Here is a 9361-nt window from a genome sequence, read left to right as displayed (position 1 = left end):
TTCGACACCTTTCGCTATGAGTTTGTGAGTTTCTAATCCAATCCTAGCTATGGCGTTTTTTAAAACGTGATGAATCATGTATTCTTGTTACTTTGATTTTTGTATAAACGCAGAATCTTGCGATGCATCGAGCCCCGACACGCCAAGAGGAGACAGATGGATATCGTAGAGATATCTATAAAGTATTGAATGATCTTGATGCTTCAGGAGAGCCTATAGACTGGAAGGCCTTAGAGTCTCTCTGATCGCTTGAGGTGAGACGTTAATATGTGTGAGTTGATTTAATTAAATAAGTATATGTGAAGTAATATCAATACTAATTTTGTGACTTGTCCTATGTGCAGGTTGTGACACCTAGTCATCATCAGTGGATTTCATATATATGCTTTGTGAGACACAGACATGCTTCTGTGTCTCTTGTTTGTATAGACATATATGGTTATGGTTATTGTTCAGACAGTTATTGTTTTCCTTATGGTTATGGTTATTGTCATTGTCATTGTCTAGACATGGTTATTTCTCCTATTCTTGTATAGACATGGTTATTTCTCCTATTCTTGTATAGACATGGTTATGGTTCTTGTTTTGTTTATGGTTATGTTTAACTTTCTGGTTATGCTTATGGTTATTGTCAATTTTGTTTATAGTTATGGTTATCTGCATTATGGTTTTGATCAAACTGGTTATGGCCGGTTATGGTTTTAATTTGGTTATGGTTTTGCACAAATTAAGTTTGTTATGGTTATGGTTTTAAGTTGGTACGGTTATGGTTTTGCACAAAGTTCATTTCATTTCTTTCATTGGCCTTAAATCTCATGTGAGATCCTACATGGATAGCATGTAGGAGGCGTATACATGATATGGTTTTTTTGAAAAATTTATGTAAAAACGAAGGGAACTCTGTCGAAATTCTGCGGGAGCACGGTTGATTTTGGTGCTGCTCGCTTTCTTGGGCAGAGGACAGGCAGTCTGGCTGTGGCTGTGTCCATCTTTTCACTGTGCACAGGCCAGGCTACCTGTCCTCTACCCAAGAAAAAAAAAATTATGTTATGGTCATCGCTATATACGTCGCTAAGCCCGTCGACGCATATAGCGACGTTTTTGTAGGGACGCGTATATTACCTTTCGACACCTATATCGACGCATATAGCGACGTTTTTGTAGGGACGCGTATATCGACAGGCTTTTCGACGAGATGCGTTGAAACCTGCGTCGAAGGTCCCCTTTTTTGCTGTAGTGATTGAAATAATGGGCGCTAGTGTCAGTCCCAAAGACGCATATTCTCCACAGGTGGAATATGTCTCATGTAAGGATGTCTCAAAAAAGAACATCCTTTATGTACGAGATGTACTTGTGTGTGGAGGTAACTGCAAACACTTCGCGACATGAGTGAGAGGGACCCTCATTATTCTTACTCCACACTGGCTAAATTGAACTCCTTGAGTTCCTAGACCATGTTGTATCCCATGCGACAACATGTGCCAAAACAAACCCTACAAGTGGGTCTATAACTGTGTAATGTAGAAACTTAGTTTGGACACTACAACCCAAATTTCTTGGCTCTTACATGACCTTGCCATCTCTCTTAAGAGAAAAAATGGATGAAAACATAGAAGTTTATGCATCATGTAGTCAAAGGCACCTGCCCAAATTTTCAGCCTACAAAGGCCTAGGACCACTAATTGAAAATTACTGAACTGTCATGCCAAGTGTAAAGCCCTGGGTGGGCCTGCCTGTAATGAACCTCCCAACCTCCCTTTAAATAGCCCGTTGGGCCTCATTCCCTATCCACACTTGCAGCCGGCTCGTTGGCCTGGTCCTTGACCACCGGGCTTTTCCCTTGGCATGAACAACATTAAAGGGAGGTTGGGAGGTTCATTCCAGGCAGTCCTACCCAGGGCTTTACACTGGTATCAGAGCTCAAGGAAGGGAGGGGCTAGGGAGGAGGGGGTTGCATGGGGTTGCATGAGCTCTCTCTCTCTCTCTCTCTCTCTCTCTCTCTCTCTCTCTCTCTCTCTCTCTCTCTCTCTCTCTCTCTCTCTCTCTCTCTCTCTCTCTCTATATATATATATATATATATATATATATATATATATATATATATATATATATATATATATGTGTGTGTGTGTGTGTGTGTGTGTGTGTGTGTGTGTGTGTGTGTGTGTGTGTGTGTGTGTGTGTGTGTGTATGTGATCGACAAGTCACAGCGTGGGCAAGACCTCTTGAGTGGAGAACGAAGGAATCCAAGCTCAAAACAACACGCGGGTACCGTCCCTTGCAAGCCGAGGCAGTATCAGCGACCTTCGCCAAACGAGGTGAGATTACCACCAAAACGGTGCGTGCGAGGAAGTTGAACAATTTACGCTTCTGAATGCAGGGCCAAAACAAACTGTAACGGGCGCATCAATCTCCTCTTTCCCTTTTGCGTTGCCTGCGAGCAACCGCGATGCTTGCTGCCAAGCTTGTTTTCCCTCTTTTGGTGAGCAAAAAAAAAAGGCACCCAATTTTGGGCGACCTCCTCTGCTAAGAGCTGAATTCCGTGGTCGACTCCGACTTGCAGGCGACTATGCAAGCAATGTCCGTACAAAGAACCTCGGCTCTGGATCATGGGGTGCTTATCCAAGGCATGCAAACATCAGAATTTTGTGATGCACGGCATGCAAATTGTTTGCAATTTCTGAAACTACATGATTTCGACAAAATGGTAGTGTCGGGAAAAGTGCATGGGCAGCCGAAGATTGTCGAATCTCTGCAAACTGAGAGATTTGCAAAAAATTTGGGGAATTTCAAAGCATCCAACACACACCGTGCATACGCCATGAACGGTGTGCATGACATGCTAGGACTGCCCTGCCACGGGCCGAGACAAAGCAGGCATGTTGTTGACACCAAGAAGATTAACCAAGGAGATTTCTTTCCAAGTCCCAAAGAGGATTACGCATTGATAATAAGGGAGTAGTCAAAGATACGATTTCATCTGTACAAGGGACGTTTCAATGACCACTTCAAAGCAGTCTTCATGAGGACACGGTCCTCTGCAGGAAAATTTTTCAAGGCTTCAATTGCTATTCAAAGAAGATCGACCATTGTTCATCATTGGGACAACAAAGCATGGCTCCATTCAAACATCAATTGTTACGATGGCAAGACACTCTGGCTACCGTACTTGATAAGGTACGCGATTGATTTTTTGTTTATTGATCATGTGCTTGATAGCTATGGTATGCACATTACAATGGATGTTGTACAATACGTTGTACCATTCGACAAGGTCCACTATTTGTGAATGCTCGACAAGGTCGCTATAATATTGTAAATTGGCAAGAGTATCTATTAGCTACGAGCACCAGAACTCCATGATTAGTAAGGTCAAGCACGGCTTTCCTTTCAGCATTTGGCATCACGATCTCCAATGTTTGGAATATGCTATTAGCATACGCACTTGGAAAAACTTGCAACCATTGTCTGCCAATCTTTTACATTACACATGGGTGTATATGATACATACGTTGCTCGAGTAGTACATATGGCTATGCACCAGATTCAAGGGAACTACCAGAAACCTGTCCACCACAAGTGGACAATAAGGTTAGTCAATTTCAAGTTATGTTTGTTTTGTCTATGTTTTACTTTTCATTTTGAAAAAGATCTCTCTGTTGTGCAAAGCAACGTGCTTGGGCAGACTCCATAAGAAGCCACTCTACAAATCCAAGTGCTTTGCCTGTCTTCATGTGAAGCACAATTTCTCTTATGTGCCAAGGTATTATCAATTGACTTTAGATCGATGATAATGGCACACATCTTTGGCACTATATGGATATAAACTCACAATTTATGCAATGGTGCATTGTGATGTATCCATGCCAGTGTACTCGTGCACAACACGTATACCAACGGCTCACATGGTTGAGACTGTCATTTAAGCCACGGGATTATTATTCTATTTTTTTCTATGTATGGTTGAAACTGTCATTTAAGCCACGGGATTATTATTCTATTTTTTTCTATGTATGCATGGCATACTAGTCTGCTCTCTATATCACATTCCATCATTGTATACGCTTCCGCTATAACACTAAATACTCTATCAAGGACAAGGTAAGTAACTAATATCTTCAAACATTTTTTATGTTATTCATAGGCAAAGTGCCGTGTTTAAACTTCAATAAAGTTATCCTCGTACAGTCATGCTCGCATACAAGATCAATGGGTCAAGATGTGACTTATGGTACCTCTCTCTACAAGGGCATGGTACAAGAGTACACAGTTGTGTGCTTATAGGATACACTAAGCCTCTCTCTACGAGGGTGTGTAGTTGTACGCTTATAGGATACGCTACGACACAGACATGGTCTGCATGGGGCATACAACACATTCAAATATGGGGTTTTCCTCAGCCCATCATTCTCTCTCTCTCTCTCTCTCTCTCTCTCTCTCTCTCTCTCTCTTCCCAACTTCTATGCGGGAAAGGTGAAACTAGGCATGATTTTATTGACATCTTTCTATGTCAATACGGTGACAGGAAGGGCTAGGAGCCAACAGGAAGGGCTAAGAGCCATCTCTTACCCCCTATTTTGGCATGGCTAAGAGCCATCTGTTTGTAGTCCATTAGTGATTGCTTCCAAAATTGACCACTTCTATCCAGTTGAGTACCCATCGATTATAATGATCAAGCAAGAGTCTTGCCATTAGTGATTTTTTTGGGCATTATTTTAGCACTCCACACTTTAAGTGTGAAAGTCAATTTGAGTTTTTGAAGGTCTTAAACTCGTAAGGGCTTCTCTCTACCAAGGTGTATGGATGAAGCCAGCATTTCAGACCGCACGACTGTTCACAAAAACCCAAGATTATGTATTTTTTGGTGTGAAAAGATCAAGTTGTGAATACGACTCCAACTTTAGTGGAGCTCCTCTTAGCACTAAGAGTGCCTATGTGAGTACAATTTTGGGGTAAGACCCGGCTCATGATTACTAAATCGATTAGTAAGAGTTGATGGTCAATTCTTGGAAACTTCACAGTTGCCTATTTAAGGAAATAAGTCCACATACTGCCAAGGGGTAGTGGAAAATTTTCAACTTCCACCACGAGAAAACCAAAGGGGGTCATGGACATAGGCCAAGGGCTGGTTGCTAGTTGAGTCGTTTTCCTACAAAGTTTAACCAAGGGGTTTGACAATGTTGATTTTAACCAAGGGGTTTGGATTGCAAAGGCAACACCCAAAGTTACATGTGCAATACTACTTGCATTTCACTAATTTTCAATTAATGTTCCTAGGCCTTTGCAGGCGGTAAATTTGGGCAGGTGCCTTTTCATTACGGATTAGTGCACACTATGTTCAACCTTCAGGTACGCATCTGATTTGGTTTTGTTTCTTTTTTCTTTTTCCACGTAGGATGCACCAACTATGTTATCCTCCATTTTTGCTCTTAAGAGAAATGACAAGGTCATGTAAGAGTCACAAAATTTGGGATGTAGTGTCCAAAATAAGTCTATGCGGTATGCAGTTATAGACCCACTTGTAGGGTTTACTTGGCACATGTTGTCACATGGGATGCAACATGGTCTAGGAACTCAAGGAGTTTGGTTTAGCCAGGTGTGGAGCAAGGCTAATGAGGGTCCCTCTCACTCTCGTCGTAGAGTGTTTGCAGTTACCTCCACGCACAAATACATCTTGTACTTCAAGGATGTTCTTTCTTTTAGACATCCTTACATGAGATATATTCCACATGTGGAGAATTTGAGTCTATGGGAAAGACACTAACGCCCACTATTTCAAGTATGTGTCACGAAAAAGTCCCTAGGTGCTGGTCAAATCTAGTTTCTAGAACATTTTCAACACGACATATTAGGAGCAATTTCGGTGGCCAGACATTGTCGAATACTTAGAATGAGTTGTTAAGGTACAAGTACAGCTAAACAACATTACAGATGGTTGTTTATGCATATAGTAGGGCTATGAATTGTTCATGAACGGGTTTCATTGTTTGTACCTAGAAGTGATTAATGTTCACCTTCTATTATGGTTCAGACATTTTAGCAAGGCTTGGAAATGATTACAGTAGAAAGTAGTTAGTTTCTTTTCAGAACTATTTACATTCCTCTTTAATGTGTGCTAGGAGCATCACATTCGCCATAAGTTTTGGCAAGGATGATCTTGGATATACAGGCTTGGATTTGTTTTTGCTAAATGCATGCACACTAGGTGTTATGGGCCCTACTGTTTTAGCAAAGGCTGATGTGGAGCGGTATGCAAATTCATCACATCAGTTGCTTATGAAGCATTGTGCACTCTATGTGCCGTATCTCTATACAATTATTTTTGGGTCTACCAATCACCAATAGAGGTCATGGCTCGGTTTGGGTGCTTGTGGATTTTTCAAGTTAACCACGACAATTATTCGGGACATTGTTGATTCCTTAGCAATATTGGACGATATTGTGATCCCCGTTTAAGAGTCGTCTGGGACGACAGTCTATAAACCTTGGGGAAAAACACATCTCAATACTGTGAGAATCCAAAGAGGATAGGCTGCTTACAACTTACAAGTGTACTCTTGTGTTGTCGAATATGCAACAAGTTACAAGTGTAAGTCTTGTGTTGACGGATATGCAAAGCCCGTACGTTAGCACCAAGCAATCCAATTAGCAAGAATGTATCGCTCTAGTTGGTATTACTTACACTAAGGTAAAGCATGTTTGTGACTCATTTTAGTCCCTTCATGTTTAAGTCAAATTCTCAATCTTGAACACTAATTATGGTGGGGTTGTTTACTGATGCAATTTGAGAACAAGTCAGTATGTCAACAAGTTACTTACATGGGAAGTGAAAAGCGGTACTCTTTCGGGTACATCTTTGTTGTGATAACTCATTTAGCATGCTCATGTGCGTTCTAAAGGGCATCTACACACTATGATTGGATAGGAACCGGTAACACAGGATGGTTTCAAATGGACAAAAATGTGGACAATCAAGATGTTACTCTTGGTTTCATTGAACCTCCTATTGAACCGTGTTTTGGTCAAGCAAATAGTTGGATCACTGTGGGATGCCATTGTGGAAAACATTAGGGTATCATCACTTTTGTTTTCGAGGACGAAAACGCTTCTCCAAGGGGGAAGTAATGTCATGCCAAGGGCAAAGCCCGCCGGTGGTCAAGGACCAAGCCAAGGGGTCGGCTGCGAGTGTGGATAGGGAATGAGGCCCAAGGGGCTATTTAAAGGGAGGTTGGGAGGTTCATTCCAGGCAGTCCCTTTACATGAACCCCTTGGTTAATATCTACATTGTCAAACCCCTTGGTTAGACTTTGTAGAGAAACTGCTCAACAAGCAGCCAATAGTAATTGAAGTCAACTTTCGAAATTGAAATTGTCCACTACCCCCTTGGCAGCTTGTGGACTTCTTTCCTTGAGAGTGCAAGTGTGAAGCTTCCAACAATTGACCATCAACACTTAATAAGTGATTTAGTAATCACGAGCTGGGTCTTACCCCAAAATTGTACTCATATAGACACTTTAAGTGCTATAGATAAAATAGGAGATCCACTGAAGTTGGAGCCGTATTCACAAGTAGATCTTATTCAGACCCAAAAATCCATAATCTTAGGTTTTTGTGATCAGCCGTGTTGTCTGAAATGTTGGCTTCATCTATACATCTTGGTAGAGATAATCCCTTACAAGTTTAAGACGTTCAAAAACTCAAGTAGATCTTCACACTTAAAGTGTGTAGTGCTTAAATAATGCCCAAAAAACCGCTAATGCCAAGACTCTTGCTTGTCTATTAGAATCGATGGGTACTCAATTGAATAGAATTGGTCAATCTTATAAGCAATCACCGATGGATTACAAACAGATGGCTCTTAGCCATTCCAAAATAGGTGGCAATAGATGGCTCTTAGTTCTTCCTGTTGGCTCTTAGCCCTTCCTGTTACCGTATTGACATAGAAAGATTTCATAAAATCATGCCTAGTTTCACCTTTCTCGCAGAGAAGTTGGAGAGAGAGAGAGAGAGAGAGAGAGAGAGAGAGAGAGAGAGAGAGAGAGAGAGAGAGAGAAAACGTTGGGCTGAGGAAAATCCCTTATTCTTTTGTATTGAATGCCCCCTGTGTATGCCTCTATGCAAATAATGGTTGTGTGGTAGCTTATCCTATAAGCGTACAACAGTGTACTTGTACCACACTCTCGTAGAGAGAGGTACCATAATTCACATCTAGACCCACCTAGCGTATATGGGGTCATGACTGTACCAAAATGACTTAATTATGGCACGTTGCCTATGAATAAACATTGATAAAAATTATTTTAAAACATCAATAACTTACTGCGTCCTTGATAGGGTAGTCAGAGTTATAGCGGAAGCGTAAACAGTACTGAGGTAAAATTTTATCTACCCCACTGGCATGCCATGCATGCAAAGGTGTTGCCCTTGGCGACAATGAAGGCCCTACAAATTGATCCGCTGCCAGAAGTGCCTTGCACAATCGGACATGGATGCATCACAATTGGCCGTTGTCTTACATAAATTGTAAGCTTATATCCGCACATTGTCGAATGCCCAGAACTATGTGCCAATGTCATTGATTTGAAGTCAGCGCGACAGGATCCTGGCACAGGTTAGAAGCCTTGCTTCTCACAAATGTTGTCAAAGCACTTTGCTTTGTACAATAGGCAATCTTTGCCAGCTTAAAAATTAAAATGTAGAGAAACAAGAAAACTTGAAATTGTCTAACCTGGTTGCCCTGCTGTGGCGAGTTTTCTTGAGTTTTCGAAATAAAAACTCGCTTAAATCTTGCTCATAGCCATATTTGTTGCTCGAGTGAGTTAGTGTATGTATCATATACGCCCTCATGTGATTTATTGCCCAACGCAATTTTTGTAACCACTGCCCTTGGCATTAGAAGTCATAACATCCGGTAGAAACACAACATTTGTCTACACAAGTCTTGCTCGTGAGGTAGCCTCATAGGGAGTCGTGCTCCACATGATCCATGTATCTTGGTCGTGCAGAGCCATGCTCCCAACTTATGACCCGTCATTGTTGTAATCGTTGTCAAATACACTTGGAAACGCGTTGGATGCAGTGTGTCAATATTGGTTTGAATGAAAACAACTAGCCGGCCATGCCGAGCATCTTGAATGTACATGCCGCACGCCTTGCCTATACCTGCATGCCATAATGCTAGGCAATTTTTCCTATCTTGGTGACGTGTCAGATGTACCAATACCTTGTATGTAGAGGAAACTAACTTCCAAAAAAGAAAAAAGAAATTGTAAGGATAATCACCCTCCTTGAGAGTTGCACCCACGAAATTTGAGTTCAAGGGCTCTCGGTAGACTTGAATGGCCTGTCTTTGTCGATTTCG

This window comes from Adiantum capillus-veneris, chromosome 24 (assembly GCF_014529385.1).
Source record: "Adiantum capillus-veneris isolate H3 chromosome 24, ASM1452938v2, whole genome shotgun sequence".
NCBI classification, from domain to species: domain Eukaryota; kingdom Viridiplantae; phylum Streptophyta; class Polypodiopsida; order Polypodiales; family Pteridaceae; genus Adiantum; species Adiantum capillus-veneris.
This window is presented reverse-complemented; position numbering follows the sequence as displayed.